Consider the following 25135-nt stretch of genomic DNA (forward strand, 5'->3'; position numbering starts at 1 on the left):
ATCTTCATTTAATTTGTCTTAAATGAAAAAACACAAAAGAGAATGAAGCAGAAAGCAAAACATTGATCATTTCACGCAAAACTCCAAAAATGGGCCAGACAAAAGTATTGGCACCCTCAGCCTAATACTTGGTTGCACAACCTTTAGCCAAAATAACTGCGATCAACCGCTTCCGGTAACCATCAATGAGTTTCTTACAATGCTCTGCTGGAATTTTAGACCTTTCTTCTTTGGCAAACTGCTCCAGGTCCCAGATATTTGAAGGGTGCCTTCTCCAAACTGCCATTTTTAGATCTCTCCACAGGTGTTCTATGGGATTCAGGTATGGACTCATTACTGGCCACCTTAGAAGTCTCCAGAGCTTTCTCTCAAACCATTTTCTAGTGCTTTTTGAAGTGTGTTTAGGGTCATTGTCCTGCTGGAAGACCCATGACCTCTGAGGGAGACCCAGCTTTCTCACACTGGGCCCTACATTATGCTGCAAAATTTGTTGGTAGTCTTCAGACTTCATAATGCCATGCACACGGTCAAGCAGTCCAGTGCCAGAAGCAGCAAAGCAACCCCAAAACATCAGGGAACCTCCGCCATGTTTGACTGTAGGGACCGTGTTCTTTTCTTTGAATGCCTCTTTTTTTCTCCTGTAAACTCTATGTTGATGCCATTGCCCAAAAAGCTCTACTTTTGTCTCATCTGACCAGAGAACATTCTTCCAAAATGTTTTAGGCTTTTTCAGGTAAGTTTTGGCAAACTCCAGCCTGGCTTTTTTATGTCTCGGGGTAAGAAGTGGGGTCTTCCTGGGTCTCCTACCATTCAGTCTCTTTTCATTCAGACGCCGACAGATAATACGGGTTGACACTGTTGTACCCTCGGACTGCAGGGCAGCTTGAACTTGTTTGGATGTTAGTTGAGGTTCTTTATCCAACATCCGCACAATCTTGCGTTGAAATCTGAAATCTCTTGTCAATTTTTCTTTTCCGTCCACATCTAGGGAAGTTAGCCACAGTGCCATGGGCTTTAAACTTCTTGACACTGCGCACGTTAGACACAGGAACATTCTGGTCTTTGGAGATGGACTTGTAGCCTTGAAATTACTTATGCTTCCTCACAATTTGGTTTCTCAAGTCCTCAGGCAGTTCTTTGGTCTTCTTTCTTTTCTCCATGCTCAATGTGGTACACACAAGGACACAGGACAGAGGTTGAGTCAACTTTAATCCATGTCAACTGGCTGCAAGTGTGATTTAGTTTTTGCCAACACCTGTTAAGGTGCCACAGACCTACGCATTGGAAGCGCCCTGTCTCCCCCTTTTCTTTTCACAGGTGTCACAGGTAAGTTACAGGTGCTGTTAATTACACAAATTAGAGAAGCATCACATGATTTTTCGAACAGTGCCAATACTTTTGTCCACCCTCTTTTTTATGTTTGGTGTGGAATTATATCCAATTTGGCTTTAGGACAATTCTTTTTGTGTTTTTCATTTAAGACAAATTAAATGAAGATAATAATACCAAAGAATTTGTGTTTGCAATCATTTTCAGGAAGAAACTGAGTATTATCTGACAGAATAGCAGGGGTGTCAATACTTTTGGCCACAACTGTATATACTACATTCATACAACATACATACATATATACATACATACTACATAGATACTACATTCATACAACATACATACATACTACATACTACATACATACTACATATATACATGCATGAATGTTGTATATATGTAGTATGTATGTAGTATGTATGTATGTTGTATGAATGTAGTATATATGTAGTATGTATGTAGTATGTATGTATGTTGTATGAATGTAGTATATATGTAGTATGTATGTAGTATGTATGTTGTATGAATGTAGTATATATGTAGTATGTATGTAGTATGTATGTATGTTGTATGAATGTAGTATATATGTAGTATGTATGTAGTATGTATGTATGCTGTATGAATGCAGTATATATGTAGTATGTATGTAGTATGTATGTATGTTGTATGAATGTAGTATAAATGTAGTATGTATGTATGTTGTATGAATGTAGTATACTTGAAGTATGTATGTAGTATGTATGTATGTTGTATGAATGTTGTATATATGTAGTATGTATGTAGTATGTATGTATGTTGTATGTAGTATGTATGTTTTTTTTTACATTCAACACATTAGCCGGATGATGGGACTACTACTGTCCCATCATTGGCTAATGTGTCAATCACTGTCATTGTAGCATGCATAGCCTGATGGGACTTGTAGTCCCATCGGATGATGCCTGCTCACACACACAACCCCCGGCAGGCCCGCACAGACCCCCTGCAGCCCGCACAGACCCCCGGCAGGCCCGTACAGACCCCCGGCAGCCCGCACAGACCCCCGGCAGGCCCGTACAGACCCCCGGCTGCCCGCACAGACCCCCGGCAGCCCGCACACACCCCCAGCAGGCCCGTACAGACCGCCGGCAGGCCCGCACAGATCCCCGGCAGCCCGCACAGACCCCCGGCAGGCCCGCACAGACCGCGCATCATGATGCGCACAGACCGCGCATCATGATGACATCATTTCAGCAGCCAATCACAGCCACAACACTGTCTCATTGCATTATGGGAACTTCCAATTCCGGTATCCGATATTGTAAAAATATCGGTACTCGGTATCGTAATTCCGATACAGCGAATATCGGCCAATACCCGATATTTGCAGTATCGGAATGCTCAACACTGGTCATACACTATCCAATTTCAGCCTGTTACATTGAGGTGTAATCTTTCCTGGGCTTGAGACAATAGTTCTGCGTCCTCAAATCTATATTAAGATTCAATTTCTCAGCAATCCTATGGACACCCTCCACCTTGTCATACACCATCCAATTTCAGCCTGTTACATTAATAATTTAATAATAATTTTTATTTATATAGCGCCAACATATTCCACAGCACTTTACAATTAAGTGGGGACATGTACAGACAATAAATTCAATACAAGTTAAGACAATTTAAACAGTGACATTAGGAGTGAGGTCCCTGCTCGCAAGCTTACAATATACAAGGAAATGGGGGGGACACAGTAGGTGAAAAGTGCTTGTTATTTCAGGTCTGGCAATTATAATAAATAGGGATTTTCATATAAAGCTGCATGATCCGGTCATCAGCCCGTGTGTTTAAGTGCAATAGACAAGTATCAAGTGCAGTTATCGTGTGCATGGAGGGTGTGGAGACAGATGAATAGTATGGTGCAGATTCAGAATAATATTTGGAAGGAGGGAACAGGGTAAAGTTAGTTTACTGAGTAGTTGATGTGGTAGGCTTGATTGAAGAGATGGGTTTTCAAAGCGCGCTTGAATAGGTCCGGGCTAGGTATCAGTCTGATCGTCTGGGGAATGCATTCCAGAGAGCTGGAGCAGCACGAGAGAAGTCTTGGAGACGGAGGTGCGAGGTTCGGATTATGGGGGATGTTAGTCTTAGGTCATTTGTAGAACGGAGGGCACGTGTAGGGCAATAGACAGAAATGAGAGAAAAGATATAAGGCGGTGCAGAACAGTGGAGAGCTTTGTGGGTGAGAGAGATGAGTTTATACTGGACCCTGTAGCGAATAGGTAGCCAGTGTAATGACTGGCACAAGATGGAGGCATCGGTGAAGCGGATGGACAGAAATATGACCCTGGCTGCCGCATTCAAGATGGATTGGAGAGGAGAAAGTTTGGTAAGAGGGAGACAGATCAGAAGAGAGTTGCAGTAGTCCAGACGGTAATGAATAAGAGCGACAGTAAGAGTCATAGCAGTTTCAAAGGTGAGCAAAGGTCGGATTCTGGAGATGTTTTTGAGATGCAGGTGACAAGAGCGAGTGAGTGATCGGATATAGGGAGTAAAGGAAAGTTCAGTGTCAAATATGACCCCAAGACAGCGGGCATGCTGCTTGGGAGTTATGGTTGAACCCTCCTGGGTTATTTCGATGTTAGGTAGAGTGAGGTTAGTAGAGGGGAGAAACACAAGAAGTTCAGTTTTGGAGAGATTTAGTTTCAGATAGAGGGAGGACATGATGTTAGAGACAGCAGACAGACAATCCTTGGTATTTTGAATTAGGGTAGGGGTGATGTCAGGGGAAGAAGTGTATAATTGGGTGTCATCAGCATAGAGATGATACTGGAACCCAAATCTGTTGACTGTTTGTCCAATAGGGGCAGTGTATGGAGAGAAGAGGAGGGGGCCTAAGACTGAGCCCTGTGGGACCCCGATAGTAAGGGGACGAGGAGAGGAAGAGGAGCTGGCAAAAGATACAGTAAACGAGTGGTCAGAGAGGTAGGAGGAGAACCAGGAGAGTGCTGTGTCCTTGAGGCCTATAGAGCGGAGCATAGTGAGGAGGAGCTGATGATCCACAGTGTCAAATGCGGCAGAGAGATCCAAGAGAATCAGCAGAGAGCAATGACCTTTTGATTTAGCTGTTATTAGATCATTAGAGACTTTAGTGAGGGCAGTTTCAGTAGAGTGTAAAGAGCAGAAACCAGATTGTAAGGGTCGAGAAGAGAGCTATCCGAGAGATAGCGGATTAGACGGGAGTGGACCAAGCGTTCCAGGAGTTTAGAGATGAAGGAAAGGTTAGAGACAGGTCTGTATTTAGCAGTGCAATTTTGGTCCAGGGATGGCTTTTTAAGTAAAGGGGTTATGATGGCATTTTTAAATGAAGAGGGAAATATACGTGAAGAAAGAGAGAGGTTAAAAATTTTAGTCAGGTGAGTGGTGACCACTGGTGAGAGAGACTGCAGGAGCTGTGAAGGAATGGGGTCATTGTTGCAGGTTGTAGGCCGAGCGGAAGCAAGGAGCTTGGAGACTTCTTCTTCTGAAACAGGCTCAAAGATATCTAGTGAGCTTGAGGTGCGGCAGGGAAGGGGATCCAGGCACTGAGGAGATTGGTCAGAGATATCCTGATGGATGTGGTTGATTTTTTCTAGGAAATAAGTGGCCAGATCCTCACCACTGAGGTTGGTGATGGGGGCCTGTACTTTAGGTTTCAGGAGGGAGTTTAAGGTTTCAAAAAGTCGTCTTGGGTTGTTGGATAGTGAAGTGATGAGGGTGGTGACATAGGATTGTTTGGCCAGATGAAGGGCAGAGTTTTGAGCATGAACTAATAGTGGATGAAGACTTCTGGTAAATGAGATTTTCTCCACTGCCGCTCTGCACACCTTGAGCAGCGCTGAAGAAAGCGTGTTTGCATTGTGTGCCAGGGCTGCCGTTTTCTGTGTCGGGTCTTTCTGCGTGTAGAAGGTGCTGCTTGATCTAGGGCATTCTTCAGTGTATTATTGAAGTGTGACAATGCTAAGTCTGGGCAGGAGAGGGAGGAGATGGGGGCTAAAGATGTGTGGAGATTGTCCATAAGCTGCTGGGTATTAATGGTACGTGTATTCTGATAAGTGTGGTAAGTGGGGGTGTCCCGGGTGAGGAGACAATTCTTGGCTGAGAAGGAAAGAAGGTTGTGGTCCGAGAGCAGGAGAGGGGAGTTAGTAAAGTCGTGCAGTGACCCAGGACGGGAGAAAACCAGGTCCAGAGTATTCCTGTCTTCATGTGTAGGAGAATTAGTAAATTGTGAGAGGCCGAATGAAGAAGTTAGAGAATGAAGATGAGAGGCAGATTGGGAGAGAGGATCATTGATGGGGATGTTAAAGTCTCCCATGATGAGGGTGGGGATGTCACAGGATAGAAAGTGAGTAAGCCAGGTGGCGAAGTGGTCTAGAAACTGGCGGGAGGAGCCTGGGGGTGAGGTGTAATCTCTCCTGGGCCTGAGACAATAGTTCTGCGTCCTAAAATCTATAGTGAGATTCAAATTCTCACCAATAGTAGATACACCTTCTACCTTGTTTTACAGTACCATATAGCTGGTGGTATTTTGGGTACATTTTCACAAAAATCAGGAAGTATGGTGGAAGACACCATGGAAGTGGGCGGGGGTTGCCAGCTGGTCCCGATGCTGGTGGTGTTGCATCTGTTCATCTGTTAGTAGTGGCAAAAGCACAATAGCACCTAAGGCAGGAGGTGTTGAGCCTGTGTCATCATCTGGCTCCACAAGGCCTCGAAGGCTCTCTTTTCTGGGAGTAGGTAAACCACTTTTAAAGCCGGAGCTTCAGGAACAAGTTTTGGCTTACATCGCTGACACAGCCTCCAGCTCTCTCGCCTCCTCTTCTGAAGTTTCAAAAAATAAAAGCACTGAGTCGTCAGTGGAGGCTCCTGGTCAGGAACAAGACCTTTCCTTGTGTCCTTCACCCCTACCAAAAGTGAAGGATGAGGCAGGCCACACTACCAATTACTCCATGGAGCTCTTTTCACATACCATGCCTGGGTTAGCAAGTCAAATCGTGAATTCCCCAGTCCAAGATGAGTCTGACATGAAGTGCACTGATGCACAGCCATTGCTAGATTTTTCTGCTGGTACATTCACTCAGAACACTACATTGTCCTCGCAGTGTACTGAGGAAGAATCAGACCCTGATGAAACTCAGGTGCCCCTTCCCGCATACTATACCACCTTACACGGTGACACAGAGGAAGGTGCACATGAAATTGCAGAGGAGGTGATGGATGACCCAGTTGTTGACCCAGATTGGCATCCATTGGGGGAAGAGGGTGCCGCTGCCAATAGCTCAGAATAGGAGGAGGAGGATCCGCAGCAGGCAACAACAACGCAACAGCTGTTATCTGGCAGGACCGTAGCAGTCCAAAAACGTGTTACAAAAACCAAAAGAGTCGCAGGACAGCTTGGCCAGATGGTCAAATTAGCACAGCGTGCAAGATGTCAAAATGTCTTCCATAGAAGGAAGAGTGCAGTGTGGCACTTTTTTGAACAAAATCCTAATGATGAGGCAAAAGTTATCTGTAAGAAGTGCGCAAAGACCTTTAGCAGAGGGAAAAATCTGAGAAATTTGAATACCAGCTGCATGCTTAGACATTTAATCACCATGCACTTGCAAGCGTGGACGGACTACCAAACCTCACGTACCACATGTGCACCTGCTCCGAATGAAGGTAGTCAGCAACGCTGCATCGCTTCCCCCACTGTAAGCCCACCGGTTAGCACACCACCAGCAGCAAATGTCGAGGTGTCGTCGCAAGGGCAAAGCAGTCATGGAAATCAGAATGTTATTGCCACGAAAGACTGAATCTAGGCCATCAGCAACACCACCAACACCATCACCATCACCAACCTTCTCTCAGTCCGCCATGTCCACCGCTAGTTCCACCATATGCAGCTCTCAAGTCCAGCTCACACTACCAGAGAGTCTGAGTAGGACAAGAAAGTACTCATCCTCTCATCCGCGTACACTGGCTTTGAACGCCCACATTGCCAAACTAATCTCGTTAGAGATGATGACCTACCAGTTGGTTGCAAGCAAAGCTTTCCGCGAGCTCATGGCCTACGCTGTGCCACCCTATGACCTACCCAGTCGGCACTTCTTTTCGCGAAAAGCCATCCCTGCCCTCCACCGGCATGTGAAAGACCGCATTGTCCATGCACTAAAACAATCAGTGAGTGGAAAGGTGCACCTCACAACAGGTGCATGGTCCAGTAGGCATGGCCAGGGCCGTTACGTGTCCATCACTGCGCACTGGGTTAATGTGGTGGATTCAGGGTCCACAGGGGACAGCGGCGGTGGGACAGTGCTGCCTAGCCCACAGTATAGGAAACAGTTGGCTGTAGGCGTTCGACCCTCCTCCAGAAGCGAAAGCTCGTTGACAGAGCGCAGTCGCACGAGCACTCCATCCACATCTGTCAGTGTTGCACACGAGGTGTCCCAATATCGACAATATCGAACAGCTAGTGGTAAGCGGCAGCAGGCTGTTTTAAAAATGATGTCTTGGGGCGACAGTAGACACACCGCGGAGGTACTGGCCGACTACTTGCATCGACAAGCTGAGTCATGGCTGGGCAGTCTACATCTTGAGCCAGGCAAGGTAGTCATTGATAATGGGCGGAATTTTGTGGCAGCCATAGCCCTTTCAAAACTCACACACACCTTGCCTGGCTCACACCTTGAACCTGGTGGTGCAGTGCGACCTAAATAATTATCCGGAGTTAACAGCCCTGCTCCACAATGTGCGAAGACTGTGCTCGCACATCCGTCGCTCAAACATCCACTCCAGTCGTATGCAGAAGCTGCAGCGATCACTCAACCTCCCCAAGCACCACCTAATCATAGACGTTGCTACAAGATGGAACTCCACCATGCACGTGGTTGAGAGGCTGTGCGAACAGAGGCAGGCTGTAATGCATTTGTGGGAGGATACACGGGCAGGCAGTTTGCAGGCAGACATGGAGTTGTCTGGTGTGCAATGGTCGAAGCTGAAAGACCTCTGTAAAGTCCTTCAGTGTTTTGAGGAATGCACACGGCTGGTAAGCGCAGACGACGCCATCATAAGCATGAGCATCCCACTTATGTGTCTGCTCATGCAAACTTTGACACACATTAAGGAGTAGGCGTCTGCAGCCGAGGAGTAACAGGAGGAGGAGGAGGAGGAGGGAAGCCTTGATGACAGTGAGCAATTGTCTGGTCAGGGAACTGGCGTGGACGAGGTGGAGGAAGAAGACGAAGATGAGGAGGAGGATGAAGGGGATGATTATTTTGGGAGGAGAATGCTTCTCAGGGGGCAAGAGAACATGTGGGCGTGCCAAGGTCAGGTACAGGGTTTGTGCGTGACTGGAGGGATGTGGATTTGCCAGAAAGTGCTCCTCCACCCACCACTGGCAGTGCAGCATTGACACCTGGCACATTGGCCCACATGTGGGACTATGCCTTGCGGATCCTAAAAAGGGTCCCCCGCATTGCCAAAATGATGAGGGACTACTGGTTGGCCAGCATCCTCGATCCACGCTATAAAGGCAAATTACACAACATGATGCCACGGGGAGAACCTAGAGCTGATATTGGCTATCAAGCAACTCTGGTAAACTGGTTGTTTGAGGCATTCCCAGCACACAGCAGCATAGCTGGTTCTCCCACTAGCCGTAGTGGGCAAAATGGAAGAGGTGTTCATGGTGCACACAGCCGAACTAACGTTGGAGACAGGGCTTTCCTGACCATGTTGTGGTCTGATTTCGCAAGTCCCGCGCACACGACAGCTAATACAGAGTCGATTGCAAGTGACAGGAGACAGCAGTTGTCAACTATGGTTACAAACTACTTCTCCCATATCGAGGTTCTCCCTCACAGTTCATTCCCCTTTGATTATTGGGCCTCAAAACTGGACACCTGGCCTGAATTGGCACAATATGCCTTACAGGAGCTCGCTTGCCCTGCTGCTAGTGTGTTATCTGAAAGAGTCTTCAGTGCTGCTGGATCAATCCTGACAGAAAAAAGGACCCGTCTGTCGACCCAAAATGTTGATGATCTAACCTTACTTAAAATGAACCATGCATGGGTTTCAAAGGATTTTGTCCCACCCTCCCCTGCTGACACGTAGGTTGCCAGAAAAATGGCTTGCTTTTGTCCTCCTCTTCCGCGGACTTCTCCAATTACTCCATTTGCAGCTGCTGAATGTCCAATATCAACATATGCCATTTTTTCCACCTCCCTAACTGGTCTGCTTCCCCACACAGGGTCACCACCTGGTGCACGCACCCGGTCAAGTGCTGTTGCCCTGAACAGGTGTGTGGCCCCACCCTTTCGGCGATGGCACTGGCACAGGGCCTCTCATAGTACAATAAAGTGTTTCTGACAGTGGGGGGGCCTACTCGCCGTCAGACACAATGGCATACTATGAGGGGCCCTGTGCCAGTACCGTCGCCCACGAGTGGGCCCCCCCTGCTTGCTCAGGGCACCAGCACTTGCAATACTTACCTCTCCCTGCTCCACCACTGTGTAGTCTGGCCTGTTAAATATTTCACTGGGACTGCCAATACAAATTTGGTGAAATGATAGATGATGGTTAAGACGTAGCTATGCCCTGTCCTGCTGGGCTGTATCTTCAGATGAACAATGGCTTCCATTTGTTATGGACGACGACTCACAATGAGATGCAGTGGTGGTTTATCATCAGCTTTCACGGTTTTCCGACTCACAGACGTGTGACATTCCTGCCCATATTTTTAGATATGTCCTCTCATGCCAATCCAATAGAATTGCCTACGGCCTGTGGCTTGTGTGTTTTGCACTCCAAAGTGACCAGACAGATCATGATAGACAGTGAGGACCATGTCTACAGCTCTCCCTGTGAACACAATTTGATGGAGACGAGTTACTGTGATGGGATCGACGCTACTGCGATACAGCAACCCTTTCTTCATGAATTTGCATTTTAGCTGTATCCACAGTTAAAGTTATTGAGGGTCAGCATCGCCTCTGTGAATTCTCCCAGGAGGTTTTCTCACGATTACTAATTCAAAAACATCTAAAATCACTCGACTTTACGTCTGTACATTTATCCATCTACCTTCCTCTAGCGGAGAGTCTGGACTGGCAGACTGACACTGAAATATAAACGAAGATTGCAAAGTACTCCAACACTGTATACTGGTGTACATTTCGAATACATTTCCCTTTTTCTCATTTTTATATTCGGGTGTAATCCATACTGAGCCTGTGAGAGTTTGTGTCTTACTCTGGTAAAATATAAGGAGATTTAAAATGACACCAACACTGTATACAGCTGAACGATTGTAAAACATTATCCTTTTTCAAGTTTTTATATTCTTGTGTAATCCATACTGAGCCTGTGAGAGGCTGTGTGTTACTCTTGAAATATATATGTAGATCGCCAAATGACCCCAACACTGTATACAGCAGTACGCTTGGGATCCATTCCCCTTTTACTGCTTTTTATATTGTTGTGTAATCCATACTGGGCCTCAGAGCGTTTGTGTCTGCCTCCTGAAATAAATATGGAGATTATAAATGTTTAAACTATACTATATATACCTTGGATCTGGTGATACTGTACCCTTTTTCGACTTTTTAGATTGTTGTCGAATCCATACTGGCCATGACAGCGTCTGTGTCTGCCTCCTCAAATATATACGTAGATTTATACTGTTGAAACTATACAATATATCCCTGTTATCTGGTGTTAAAATGAAATGCCATGCAGGGCTGGGGGTTACTCAGTACCGGACCTTTCAGGCTCTTTTAAGGGGGAAGTATGTCATGGTGGTGATTGGGACCCGGTCCGTGGCCCTGGGTGTCCAATAAAGAAGATGACAGTTCAGATGAGGGGGAAGATGGTATGATAATTAATTTGGAAAAGGGGGATCGTGACGCCACCCGTGGTACTCGGCTAGGGTAGCCGACACTGCAATGCAGATCCTCTGGGCCGGTGTTAAAGCAGCCAAGATGATGAAGCTCTCCACGGGCAGAGCTGTATCCCAGGGCAGTTGAGATGGTGTTTGTGAGCCATTGATCGTGATGGTGAATGTAGCGTGTGTAGCAGGCGAGTTGTAAAAGCCACCAAGGACACAGTTGGGTACAGTTTCTGAGTTTTTCCTCTAAAGTTTTCTGCACAAGATGACCCGATTGGTACTGTGTCATCCGAGGGAGGGGTCTGGCAAACTCCATGGTAGATCAGGAACACCTGTTCAAGACTCCTCCTTGTGTATCCTTTCTAGGCTGTGTCTCTGCGCTGATCTCTCCCTTCCTTCCTGCTGTGTGCCTTCGCAAACAGTGTCCCAAGCTGGCAGCCACGGATCACAACAGGCAACATGGGTCAGGCTCCGGGGTCCTTTATTCCAACTGCTGCCTTTTTGAGTATTGAATGCGGCTGCGACTGAGGCACTTAAAGTTACCTCAGCCTCCGTCTTTCTAGCTGAGCCCTGTATTTCTCCACTACCTTCAGGAGCCACCTTCCCCAACGAGGTCTGGTCCTTCCTTCTCCAGAAACGGGCTTCACAGGTGGCTTATTGCACTTTCTGTGCCCCAAGGACCCCTTACTTCCAGTCTATGAGCTTGGACAAGATTTTTCTCTCTTCTCTGACCCTCGGCCCTCTCACAGCAATCCTGCTCTTACTCTGTCCTGTCACCGACTGGCAACTCTCTAGAAAGATCCATTTACCTCAGACTAGCTCCACCCATCAACTGTCAGCTTGCTCTCTCTGATTGGATACCCACAATCACTCCACTACCTAAGCTCCTCCCACTGTACCTACGTTCCACACTAACCCCCAACACCCTTTCCTAGTCAGTCTGGGATGAGGCCATCCTCCCGCCGGGTACACCCAGAAAGCACTGACTAACTAGTGTGTGTGTGAGTGCAGGGTTAGGAGCCCTAAGTGGTGATCCCTCCTTACCTGAGGGTGGGATACCACACCTTTAGATGAGGTGCAGTACCTCTGTGGCGACCATACTCTCAGGGGCGCCATAGTTCCCTTTCTCAGCTTTCATTATTGTTGTCGGATCCATACTGGGACTGAGAACTTCTGTGTTTGCCTCATGAAATGTATACGGAGATTCAGTATGTTTAAACTATACTATATATACCTTGTATCTAGTGATACTGTACCCTTTTGCAAATTTTTATATTATTGTCTAATCCATACTGAGCCTGTGACCATATATCTGCTGGTATTTTTAGTCCATTTTCACAAAAATTATTATGTATGGTGGAAGAGGCCGCGGATGTGGGTATGGGGGGCCAGCTGGTACTGATGGTGGAGGTGGTGCATCTGCTGGTATTGCCAAAAGCACAATAGCAGCTAAGGCAGTAGGTGTTGAGCCTGCGTCATCAGCTGGCACAAGAAGGCTTTTAAGGCTCCCTTTTCTCGGAGTAGGTATACTGCTTTTAAAGCCGGAGCATCAGGAACTGGTTTTGGTTTACATTGCCGAAACAGCCTCCAGCTCTATTGCCTCCTCTTCTGAAGTTGCAAAAACTGCAAGCACAGAGTCGTCAGTGCAGGCTTCTGGTCAGGAACCACCCCTTTCCTTATCTCCTTCACCCCCACTAAAAGTGAAAGATGCGGCAGCCCACACTTCAGATTACTCCATGGAGCTCTTTTCACAGGCCATGCCTGTGTTATCAAGTGAAATTCTGAATTCCCCAGTCCAACATGAATCTGAGATGGAGTGCACTGATGCACAGCCACTGCTAGATGATTCTGCTGGTACATTGACCCACAGCACTACATTCCCCTCACACTCTACAGAGCCAGAATGTGACACTGATGAAACTCAGGTGCCCCTTCTCGCATACTATACCACATTACACGGTGACACAGAGGAAGGTGCAGATGAAAGTGCCGGTTCCCTGAGCAGGTGGGGGGTCCTACTCATGGGCGACGGCAGTGGCACAGGGCCCCTCATAGTACGCAAAAGTGTCTCTACCAGTGGGAGGGCCCACTTGCCGTCAGACATACCATCGTACTATGAGGGGCCCTGTGCCAGTGCCGTCGCCCACGAGTGGGCCCCCCTGCTTGCTCAGGGCCACAACACTTGCAATACTTACCTCTCCCTGCTCCACCGCCGTGACGTCTTCCGCTTTTCCTGACAGTGACATTCAGGTTACAGAGTGCGATGACATCACGTTTGTATGCCCTCTACCAAAACAGCGCAAGCGCAGAGAGCTTTAAAATGGCAATGCTGAGGAGTCCAGAGTAGAGCAGTGCCCAGCGAGGAGAGGTATTTAATTTTTTTAATTGTTGGAAGCATTTTTTGGGGAGCAATATACACTGGAGAATGATATATGGGGCCCATCATACACTGGAGCATCATCCATTTGGCCCATCATATACTGGAGCATTCCAAATGGGGGACATCAGACACTGGAGCAGCATTTACGGGGCTCATTATACACTGGATGATTAGAAATGGGGCCCATTATATATGGAGCGTGATTTGGGCCCATAACACGCTGGAGCATCGTCCATGGGGACCAACATATACTGGAGCATTCCAAATGAGGGACATGAGACACTGGAGCAGCATTTATGGGGCCCATTATACACTGGAGCATTAGAAATGGGGCCCATTATATATGGACTCTATGGAGCATTATTTGGGCCCATAAGACAGTGGAGCATCATCCATGGGGACCAACATATTATTATTATTATTTATTATTATAGCGCCATTTATTCCATGGCGCTTTACATGTGAGGAGGGGTATACATAATACAAGTACACTAATCTTAAACAATACAAGTCACGACTGGTACAGGATGAGAGAGGACCCTGCCCGCGAGGGCTCACAATCTACAATGGGATGGGTGAGGATGCAGTAGGCGAGGGTAGAGCTGGTCGTGCAGCGGTTTGGTGGATCGGTGGTTACTGCAAGTTGTAGGCTTGTTGGAAGAGGTAGGTCTTCAAGTTCTTTTTGAAGGTTTCCAAGGTAGGCGAGAGTCTGATATGTTGTGGTAGAGAGTTCTAGAGTAGAGGGGATGCGCGGGAGAAATCTTGTATGCGATTGTGGGAAGAGGAGGTAAGAGGGGAGTACAGAAGGAGATCTTGTGAGGATCGGAGGTTTCGTGCAGGTAAGTAGTGGGAGACTAGGTCACAGATTTACGGAGGACTCAGGTTGTGGATGGCTTTGTATGTCATGGTTAGGGTTTTGAACTGGAGTCTTTGGGGAATGGGAAGCCAGTGCAGGGATTGACAGAGGGGAGAGGCCGGGGATTAGCGGGGGGACAGGTGGATTAGTCAGGCAGCAGAATTAAGAATAGATTGGAGGGGTGCGAGAGTGTTAGAGGGGAGGCCACAGAGCAGGAGGTTGCAGTAGTCAAGGCGGGAGATGATGAGGGCATGGACTAGGGTTTTTGCAGATTCTTGGATGAGGAATGTACGGATCCGTGAAATATTTTTGAGTTGAAGTCGGCAGGAAGCGGAAAGAGCTTGGATATGTGGTTTGAAAGAGAGATCAGTGTCAAGGATAACCCCAAGGCAGCGAGCTTGTGGGACTGGAGAGAGTGTGCAGCCGTTTACTTTAATGGATAGGTCTGTTGGGGGGGTCACGTGAGATGGGCGAAAGATGATAAATTCTGTTTTGTCCATATTAAGTTTTAGAAATCTAGCGGAGAAGAAGGATGAAATAGCAGACAGACATTGAGGGATTCTGTTTAGTAGGGAGGTGATATCTGGTCTAGAGATGTAGATCTGTATGTCATCAGCATAGAGATGATACTGAAAGCCATGAGATTCTATGAGCTGTCCAAGGCCGAAGGTGTAAACGGAGAAGAGCAGGGGCCCTAGAACTGAACCTTGTGGGACTCCGACGGATAGGGGGCGCGGTGAGGAGGTGGTGTGCGAATGGGAGATGCTGAATGTCCGGTCTGCTAGGTATGACGCAATCCAAGATAGGGCCAAGTCTGTGATACCAAGAGATGAGAGGGTCTGTAGTAATAGGGAATGGTCCACTGTGTCAAAGGCAGAGGACAGGTCCAGGAGGAAGAGGACAGAGTAGTGTCGCTTGGCTTTGGCGGCTAGTAGGTCATTGGTGACCTTAGTTAGGGCAGTTTCAGTGGAGTGGTGTGGCTGGAAGCCGGATTGCAAGTGGTCAAGGAGGGAGCAAGAAGAGAGGTGGGAGGATAGTTCAAGATGGACGTGTTGTTCCAATAGTTTTGAGGCATAGGGGAGAAGTGATATAGGTCGATAGCTAGATACAGAGGATGGGTCAAGAGAGGATAGGTGTGATTGAGGCATGTTTAAAGCTTGAGGGGAAAACACCAGTTGTTAGTGATAGGTTGAAGAGATAGGTTAGGGTTAGGATGAAGACTGTGGTGAGGTTTGGGATGAAGTGGGATGGGATCAGGTCAAGTGCACAGGTAGTGAGATGTGATCTTGAGAGTAGAGTGGAGAGGGAGGAGGTGCTGGGGGGCGGAGGAGAGAATTGAAGGTGTTGAATAACTGTTTAGGGTTGTGAGACAGGGAGGATATGAGAGATGAGAAGTAGGTTTGTTTTGCTGCAGCGAGTGTGGCCTTGAAAGTAGTGAGGGACTGTTTGAATGTGATGAAGTCCTCATTGGAGTGGGAATTTTTCCATCTCCGCTCAGCAGCCCTGGAAGCCCGCCTCAGTTCTTCGGTCAGACTGGTGTGCCAGGGCTGTCTGATGATTTTGTGAGTTTTGGTATGTTTGAGAGGGGCAACTGATTCCAAAGCTACAGCTATTGTGGTATTATATAGAGCTGCAATGGCATCCGCATTGTGGAGGGAACTTATGTCTGTAAGAGGGAGGAAGGATTCAGACAGTGAGTGTAGATCAAGGTGTTGAAGATTTCTGCGAGGGTGTGCGAGTTTTTGAGGTGGGGATTGTGGACTTGAGGAGGAGAGGGAAGAGAATGTAAGTAGGTTGTGGTCAGAGAGAGGAAGAGGTGAGTTAGAGAGGCTAGATAGGGAGCAGAGGCGGCTGAAGATGATGTCTAGTGTGTGGCCATCTTTGTGAGTGGCTGCAGAAGACCATTGAGTGAGGCCGAAGGAGGAAGTGAGAGATAGAAGTTTAGTGGCAGCTGAGAGGGAAGTGTCAATGGGGATGTTGAAGTCGCCCAAGATGATAGTGGGGATATCAGTGGAAAGGAAATGAAGTAGCCAGGTGGTGAAGTGGTCAAAGAAGGTGGTGGCTGACCCTGGAGGGCGGTATATGACAGCTAGTTGGAGGTTGGAAGGGGAGTAGATGCGCAGAGAGTGCACCTCGAAGGAAGGGAGGGTAACAGAGGGCGGCAATGGGATTGGGGTGAAGGAGCAGTTATCTGACAGGAGAAAACCAGCTCCTCCACCATGCTTGCAGCTGGGGCAGGGGGTGTGGGAAAGGTGGAATCCACCATATGAGAGTGCAGCATGAGAGGCTGTGTCAGAGGAGGTGAGTCAGGTTTCGGTGATGGCGAGGAAGGAAAGTTTGTTAGCAATAAAAAGATCATGGATAAAAGAAAGTTTGTTGCAGACAGAGAGAGCGTTCCACAGAGCTCCTGTTAGTGGGACTGGGGAAGCTGGGGCTGGGCGAATGTGTATAAGGTTGGAGTGGTTACGGAAAGTTGTGATTGGGTGTGGATGGGAGGTAGAAATGACTGTGGGAATGTGGTGAGGAGGACCAGGATTTGGAGAGATATCGCCGGCAGTGAAGAGGAGCAGAGAGAGTGTTAACAGGTGGGAGCAGGAGAGGGCATGAGGGGGCTGTCTGTGTTTGGAGACAGAGGATCGTATGTTGAGGAACAGATCTGAGGAAGAGGCGAGATGGATTGGAAGGATTGAAGAAGAGATGAACAGTTCCTTACTAGATGTAGGGATTAGTGGGGTTATCAGAAAGTGATGGATTATAGGGGTCAGAGTGGAGACAAACAAAAATATTGTTTACAGTGACTCTTTCAAGTTACCTTCTGTTCCCTTCTGATTCAATTCTGGATTAATTCATATTTTCATATCATCTCACACTTTTAAGATACACACTGCAGACTAAAGTCTTGGTAGACTTGTGCTATGCAATATATGTGCTACAAAGTGCATTCAGGTGTGAAGCTGAGAGGAGTGGTCTGTGCTCCTCTTGGTCAGATAATTAAGAGTGGACCAGATGCATATGATCAAGCCAAAGTAAACAAGATCATAAATAATACTGGGGTAAAGCAGGGGGTTAGGTGAGTGATGTACCAAGTGAATGCTATGTGCAGAGGTAAGAAGTCTTTGTGGAAAGCTGAGTGATGTAAGAAGTGAATGCTATGTGCAGAGGTAAGAAGAGGTAAGAAGTCTACATATACTGTAGCATTATGTGGAGCTCATCATATACTGTATGGAACATTGTATGGGACCAATTATTCTGTATGGAAAAATATATGGGGCTCAATATTTTGTATGGTGCACTAGGTGGTGGCCATGATACGGTATGGAGTAATATACTGTCCGTTTTTTGAGCTATTGTAGAATTTAAAATAGATATCAGTCATGTCATGTAAGCAGTGAAGTATTTTTCATTCTACTATACCTATATTTCTGTGCTGTATCGGAGCATTATGAATTGTGGTATGTGTTAAAAGGGCGCACTGACACTTTTTGGCCCAGGGCACACGAAAACATGGCGCCAGCCCTACCCCCCCACAACTTTAGCCAAATAACCCCCAGTTTTCAAAGCGTAACTATTATTATAAAGTAAATTAAGGTTGCCAAGCTTAAGTAATAAGAATTGATGTCGTTGGCATTGAAATGGTCACTGGAGGTGTGTTTACTGTCCTCCACTCCCTGCCGACTTTGCTTGCCCACTGACTTGCATTGGGTTTCTTGTGTCAGTCAGACACCGACTTTTCCCTATAGTCGGGCGATTTCGTTCGACCCGAATTTTGCGAAAGTCGGGTTTCATGAAACCCGACTCAACCCGAAAGAAGGCAAAGTTGCTCATCCCTAGTCATCACTGTTTATTAAAACTTCACAATGTGTACTCCTGAAATGCAGCAGCCGCTAAAGCAGGGGTGGGGAACCTCAGGCTCCTGGGCCATTTACAGCCATCGATGACCTTTTATCAGGCCCCGAGCAGATTCTCAGGGACCGCATTCTTGGGCAGGGAGCTATATTTTGATTGCCACAGCTCATTAAATCCTGCTTGCTCTGGGCACTGAGACGCAGTGTTGACTACTGAACACTGAAGGGCATGCAATGAAAGATTACATCTTCAGGATGTACTTTGTGGGTGGAGTTTTGGACGGCCCTCGAAGTATGGTATAAATATCCGAATGGCCCTTGGCAGAAAAAAGATTCCCCAACCCTGTGCTAAGGCCTCAGTATTTGGTCAGTATTTTTCACCAGTGTTTGTATGCCAACACCTGGAGTTCAACCTACAATGAAAAACTAAAATTGAAAGATTGACACTTGTTCTGTATTTTAGAGTCACCCCTGGTTTTGGCATACAAATACTGGTGAACTACTGATCAAAAATACTGATGTGTGAATAAAGCCTAAGGCCACGTGCACACGTCCTGATATTTCTGGCACTGGGAAAAGCAGTACTGATGCTCTCTGTGTCCATGTGCCTGTGTGTACATGTGTGGCATCTGTGTGCTGTCCATGTGCATCCTCCATGTGACACGTACTGGAATAGTATGCAGAAGAGAAATGACATGTTTAGGTGTTAGAAAGATGAATAGATAGATAGATATAAAGAAAACACAGCAGCACTCTGTGATAGCCAAAACAAACAGAAACCCTGTTGTGCTTACAAAAAAAGTGAAGGTTCTTGGCGCATAAATTGACAAATTCATGCGTGCCCATCAACCATGGCAAGGTTACACTTCTCTGATGGGTCCTATTATACCATTTACCTATCCTACTGAACAATCGACTTTCGGGCTTGGTACTTTCTCCCCCCTTATCCCCATTTATGTCACAGCCAAACTTTTTTTCCTCAGGATATTAATCAGTTCCTTGATCTGACTTGCATCAAAGGTATTTACAATGTGGGATAGCTCACACAAATTTCATCTTTGCGAAGTAACTTTTACTTTTGCCTGGCAGGTTTGTCATCCATAGCTACACTCTTCCTGAGCGATATGTCATAATTTTGAGTAGAGCAATACATGTACATGCTGATATTGTTGGATCTTCATGCTGATATTGTTGGATCTTTTTGTGGAGATTGTTAGATGTCCATTTATTATTATATGGACTTTGTATTGGTGATTGTGTCGTTCTTTTCCCTCAGACGCTAACACCTTCCCCCTCTTTTTAATGATTTTATATTTGTTCTTTTAGCAGTTTATACTGTACATAATAAAGCTAGTTTTGCACCCTCTGCCTCTTTTATGTGCCTTTATTGATACCATCTTTCAGGATTTTTGGTGCCATGTGGATGATTGTTTCTTGTTTACAATGGGAAATAAATATTTGGCATCAGTCATCTCATTGCCATTTGTAGGCCAAAGAAATAATTTTTCTGTACCGCTGTCTTTGCTAGTAGTGTGGCAAATAAATAAATCTACTCTTCCACCGTCTCTTTGTGAGTAGTATTTAGAAAAAGCACTTTCAAAAATGAGGAGAGCATCAAATAGGGGACGTGGATTTGGCCATGGTGAAGCTGCTGATGGTGGTGGTGTAGCTGATGCAGGGAGAGGACGTGGTCTTTCTGCACATGCTACGTGCCCAAATGCAACACCTTTTTTTGGTGCACAAAGGCAGCAAGGCGTTATGCATCTTTTCTCTAGGCTCAAGTACCGCTGCAGGAATGGTGAGGCCACAAGATGTTGAAAAGGTGTTAGATTAAATGGCTGAAAGTGTCTCTAGTTCCTTTGCATTATCTTCCCCCCAGTCCACTGCAGAAAGTGCACAGTTGGCACCTGAGGACCACAGATATCCAGGTTCCACCACACACCCTTGAAAATCAACCAAGCATTCTGAGCTCCAACTCATACAGCAGTCTCTAATGTTTTTGTTGACTTCGCTGTCTGTGGTTCTTCCACCAGGTGCAGAAATGGAAAAGACTAAAAATGAAACAACCATATGCTCTCAGTCACCCACTGGTTTGCAATCTAAACACACCGGTAGTACACATTGTCTAACCAGCTTGTGGATTCTACTGCCTTTCAAGAAATGATAGCTCTCACTTAGCCCTGTCAGAAGATACCAAACCCCCATGATTTCTTGCAATAAGAGTTGCACATACTGTGGTTTCATGTGCAGCAGACAATAGACCACATTCTTGACTTATCTTTGGGCTTGAAAGTGTACTGGACTCTAGAAACCTGGAGCAGCAACTATGGCCAAGGACAATACATATATTTCCCAGCTCACTATGTGAATGTTTTCAATGCCTGTGATGCACAACCACATCTGGGACAGGTTGTGAAGCTTCATGACTGGGATCTACGTCTGTTCCCACCACTAGGTGCCAGATATCTGTCTCCTCCTACACCTCCTCCGGATCCTATTCTAGTGATATGAACTCTTCCCCAACAGCCACAAGGCACATAACACTGGGGAACAATTTGAAAAAAAATTTCTGTTGAGTTAGGTTTTTGAGCTGATTTATACTAAAATTGGCATACTGATTCCAAAAATGTAGTCAGTTTTTTTCTATCATGTCAAGTTTTTCCTCCTCAACTTACCTGCCATAGAAGCACAATTGCACTGATTTCTGTAATAAGACTTGTTATCTGAGTACAATTCGACTCATATAGAGCTACATGGCAACTTGTAAGAGTAGTCACAACTGAGACAGTGTGGTGAGAGGTGTGTACAGCTCCCAATACGTCATAATTATCAATATCTTTACACAAAAAATGTATCATAGTAGGAATAAATAGGATTTGTGATAGCTTTTCTCTTTACATTGGTCGCTTAGTTGTAATTTATATATCTTTTATGATTTTTTTCTTTGTTAGTTTTCAAAGCTTGTAACTTTCCATCTCAGTGTTTTATTTACTTATGTACATATTTCCTTTGTTTCAGATCATGTCTGCTCCTTCTTCCTCTCGTCGTAAATGCCTAAACAACCCTGACTCCTTCTGCTATATTTGTGGTGTTTTCACCATTCCAGTTCAAAGGGCAAACATCAGTGCATTTGTCAAACAAGCATATTTTGCATATTTTAAAGTAAAACTCGGTGATCAAGATAAGCCATGGGCCCCTCACATAGTGTGCAAGCAGTATGTCGAGAGTTTACGGATGTGGACCAAAGGAACACGTGAAAAGTTGGCATTTGGTATCCCCATGGTGTGGAGAGAGCAAAAAAGTCATTCCACAGACTGTTACTTCTGTTTAGTGAAAACATCAGGATTTAACAGGAAAAATAAAAGTAAAATAGAATATCCAAATCTACCGTCAGCTATCAGACCAATGCCTCATTCAGCTGAAATTCCAGTGCCAGTTTTCGAACAGCTACCATCTCTAGAAGCTCTGAGTGATGTTGACGAACACAGTGACAGCAATGATGCAGAATTTGAAAGTCACAAGGATTCAGTTAGTAAGGGATTTGATCAGCACGAGTTAAATGATTTAGCACGTGAATTGGGCTTATCCAAAAAAGCTTCAGAATTACTAGCATCAAGGCTGAATGAGAAACAGTTACTTGAACAAGGAGCGAAGGTATCATACTTTCGTACTAGAGAAAGTACATTTTTGCAGTACTTTCGGTGTGACAGCGGTTTTGTGTTTTGCCGTAATATTCCTGGTTTACTACAAGAATTAGGGCTTTCAATGTACAATCCAAATGAATGGGGACTGTTTATTGATAGCTCAAAGCGGAGTCTTAAGTGTGTCCTTCTACACAATGGTAATTTATTTGGTGCAGTCCCTATTGGGCATTCTGTCTCTCTTCGTGAAGAACATGGAGATGTAAAGAGAGTTATTGAGTTATTGAAATATGACACACACAATTGGATCATCTGTGTTGACCTTAAAATTGTTTGCTTCCTTCTTGGTCAGCAACGTGGGTACACAAAGTATCCCTGCTTTCTCTGTATGTGGGATAGCAGAGCTCGAGAAAAGCATTGGGTTGAGTCGAATTGGCCTCCAAGATCTGGTCTTAAACCTGGAGATCCTAACATTCTACATCAGCCACTTGTTGACAGGAAGAATATACTATTCCCACCTCTGCACATAAAACTAGGTCTCATGAAGCAATTTGTAAAAGCATTGCCAACTGACGGCGACTGTTTTAAGTACATCATGTTGGCACTTCCTGGACTGTCCATTGAAAAAATCAAGGCTGGTGTGTTTGAAGGTCCACAAATTCGACATCTCATCAAAGATGAACATTTCACCGGGACTATGTCAGATCTTGAGAAGAATGCTTGGTTATCATTCAAAGACGTCGTCAAGAACTTTCTTGGAAATACACGTGCAAGTAATTACAAAGAAATTGTTCAGAAACTATTGGAGAGCTGCAAAGCGCTTGGTTGCAACATGAGTATTAAACTACATTTTCTGCATTGCCATCTTGCCAACTTTCCGGAAAATCTTGGTGCTGTTAGCGATGAGCAAGGTGAACGATTTCACCAAGATTTGAAGGTTATGGAAGACCGTTACCAGGGTAGATGGGATGTTCATATGATGGCTGACTATTGCTGGAGCATCAAACGTGATTGTCCTCAAGTTAAACACTCCAGAAAAAGCTATAAATGTACATTTTTACCTTAAATACTTGCATATATATACAGTATACACTCACTGGCCACTTTATTAGGTACACCATGCTAGTAAGGGGTTGGACCCCCTTTTGCCTTCAGAACTGCCTCAATTCTTCGTGGCAGAGATTCAACAAGGTGCTGGAAGCATTCCTCAGAGATTTTGGACCATATTGACATGATGGCATCACACAGTTGGCGCAGATTTGTCGGCTGCACATCCCTGATGCGAATCTCTCGCTCCACCACATCCCAAAGATGCTCTATTGGATTGAGATCTGGTGACTGAGGAGGCCATTTGAGTACAGTAAACTCATTGTCATGTTCAAGAAACCAATCTGAGATGATTCGAGCTTTATGACATGGCGCATTATCCTGCTGAAAGTAGCCATCAGATGTTGGGTACATTGTGGTCATAAAGGGATGGACATGGTCAGCAACAATACTCAGGTAGGCTGTGGCGTTGCAACGATGCTCAATTGGTACCAAGGGGCCCAAAGAGTGCCCAGAAAAAATTCCCCACACCATGACACCACCACCACCAGCCTGAACCGTTGATACAAGGCAGGATGGATCCATGCTTTCATGTTGTTTACGCCAAATTCTGACCCTACCAGCCGAATGTCGCAGCAGAAATCGAGACTCATCAGACCAGGCAACATTTTTCCAATCTTCTACTGTCCAATTTCGATGAGCTTGTGCAAATTGTAGCCTCAGTTTCCTGTTCTTAGCTGAGAGGAGTGGTACCCAGTGTGGTCTTCTGCTGCTGTAGCCCATCTGCCTCAAAGTTCGACGCACTGTGCGTTCAGAGATGCTCTTCTGCCTACCTTGGTTGTAACGGGTGGCAATTTGAGTCACTGTTGCCTTTCTATCAGCTCGAACCAGTCTGCCCATTCTCCTCTGACCTCTGGCATCAACATGGCATTTCCGGCCACAGAACTGCCGCTCACTGGATTTTTTTTCTTTTTCGGACCATTCTCTGTAAACCCTAGAGATGGTTGTGCGTGAAAATCCCAGTAGATCAGCAGTTTCTGAAATTCTCAGACCAGCCCTTCTGGCACCAACAATCATGCCACGTTCAAAGGCACTCAAATCACCTTTCTTCCCCATACTGATGCTCGGTTTGAACTGCAGGAGATTGTCTTGACCATGTCTACATGCCTAAATGCACTGAGTTGCCGCCATGTGATTGGCTGATTAGAAATTAAGTCTTAACACACAGTTGGACAGGTGTACCTAATAAAGTGGCCAGTGAGTGTATATCCTTTGTAAAAAACATGATAGTGTTAAAAAACATATTTGTCATGCCTATTTCTTATATATTTCATTTTTTGTTCATATTTGTACTATTTAAAAAAAAAAAACTTTTTAGGTACAGTAGTTTACATATTTTTGAGAAGACAAAAATCCTATAGTTCAAAAACTTGATGTGATAGAGAAAAACTGAGATCATTTCTGGATTCAGCATCCAAAAATTAATTAAGAACAGTTGTCTGACCTAACTCCTAAAAAATTTCGTTCCCCAGTGACTTGATTCCATATGTAAGGAAGTGACCGAGGTCATCATATGCCTCCCCTTCTTTGGGCACTGTTCACATAATTACTGTATGTGCGGTACCTTGTCATTTACTAATTGTGACAGACTCAGCTTCTGCTGAGCCGATTTTTTGAGTGGACCCTCTGGGTCGTGGCACCCACCCACCGAGGGCGAGCTGACCTTGTGAGGAACCACCCCCAATACAGGGAGTGTCAGGGGCAAGACCAAGGGGGTGAGCCACCACGACCGCTGGGAACAGATGGCCGGCTCAGGGGGAAACTAGTGAGTGTCTAACAACAGGAACGAGCAGGATGCAAATCATAAAGCGAGGTCACTGGGTTTCTTCAATAAATGTGGTTTCAAGCTTTAATCAGGTGCAAGGCATAAACAGTGAAACACTGCAAAGTGCATGCAGGGGCACGCCAAATGTTCAAGGCATAACACGTGCTAGAAAACATACCAGGGTCCAAGGCAGGGTACATGCTAGGAGACACACCAGGGTTTCAAGGCAGGAGGCCTGCTAGGAGACACGCCAGAGTTCAAGAGAGGATGCGTGCTAGGAGACACACCAGAGTTCAAGAGAGGTTGTGTGCTAGGGGACATGCCAGAGT

Source organism: Dendrobates tinctorius, unplaced genomic scaffold (genome assembly GCF_039654945.1).
Source record: "Dendrobates tinctorius isolate UK_male_01 unplaced genomic scaffold, ASM3965494v1 ptg000069l, whole genome shotgun sequence".
NCBI lineage: Eukaryota > Metazoa > Chordata > Amphibia > Anura > Dendrobatidae > Dendrobates > Dendrobates tinctorius.